This window comes from Pantherophis guttatus, chromosome 2 (genome assembly GCF_059756535.1).
Source record: "Pantherophis guttatus breed Tessera chromosome 2, ASM5975653v1, whole genome shotgun sequence".
In the NCBI taxonomy this organism is placed as follows: domain Eukaryota; kingdom Metazoa; phylum Chordata; class Lepidosauria; order Squamata; family Colubridae; genus Pantherophis; species Pantherophis guttatus.
Genome location: NC_142064.1, coordinates 8,496,201 through 8,497,500, shown reverse-complemented (window position 1 = coordinate 8,497,500; position 1,300 = coordinate 8,496,201).

The following is a 1,300-nucleotide window of genomic DNA, read 5'->3' as shown; positions in this document are numbered from 1 at the left end:
TACAAACATTTTAACACGTATTAAAATAATCACTTCAAAACTTTACTTAAAATTCAAAACATCAAATATATTATTATAATAATATGTAAAATATTAAATTACATTTTACTTTGCTGTCGTGTGTATTTTTTATTTGACTGCACAGCTTTGTGTTTAAGAAATAATTCTTTAATTTCAGTACAGCGTTGAGAAATATTAAAAAATATGCAAAGTTCACTTCGAACTGATGGTACAAGCAGTCGGTTACATTCGTCAGTCCACAAATTTCCCATGACGCTGAAAATTCGTTCAACGTTTGCATTTGATACCGGAATTGATGCACAATACTGGAACAGTTTCAGTAAACTCGGAGCTGGCTCTTTCTTGAAAAAGCACATCCACTTATCAAGGGATGAATCGCCCTGCAGATGAACATAAACTTTGGTGTATTTGCACACTTCTCACTTTCGTTTTAAAGAATTCGAAATCTCGCCGCTGTCACTCTCATCACTCGATGCCATTTTAGGTCAGTCGACACAAGCTACAATATATTTTAAAAATGTGAACTGTACATAATTTTATAATATCTTTTTATTTTAATCTCATCATTAATTTTTTTTGGAGAATCGAGTTCAATGGATATTCGATCTTTGTCTCATTCTAACTTATGAAAAAAACACGATTCTCCTATCCTTATTCTCTTAGACTGTACAGCTTTAGATTATGTACCATTTCGTCATAAAGCTTTTGAATAAAAAAAAATGTCCACTATTTTGTGAAAAAAAATAGTGAACATAATGTGAAAAAAGCGGACTGTCCGCTCAAATAGTGGACACCTGGCAAGCCTAAGGAGAAAGTTCCTAACAGTGAGAACAATTAAGTGGAACATCTTGCCTCCAGAAATCATGGATGCTCCATCACTGGAGATTTTTAAGAAGAGATTGGACAGTCATTTATCTGGAATGGTCTAAGATTTCTTGCTTGAGCAACTCTGCTATTCTGTTATTCCCATCATATTTTTTTTTTAAAAAAAAATAGTCCAAAGTCAAATTGAGAAGAAAATGAGTCACTCTCAACGGTGTAGAAAATCCGCTCTTCTTCCATCTATCGTTTCTTCAACCCATGATTGAACCAAGGCCCAGCAGTACCCCCTAGTGGTGAAATGCGACAACTACAGAAACTTAAAAGCCCCCATTACCGTTAGAGATTTATGGCGGCGTGCAATCAATTAAGCCCTGGCTTCTTCCAAATGATGGATCATAAGTGTGCCTAGATCCTTAAGCACATTGCAAAATGATAACGCTGTGGCTACACAAAAGGA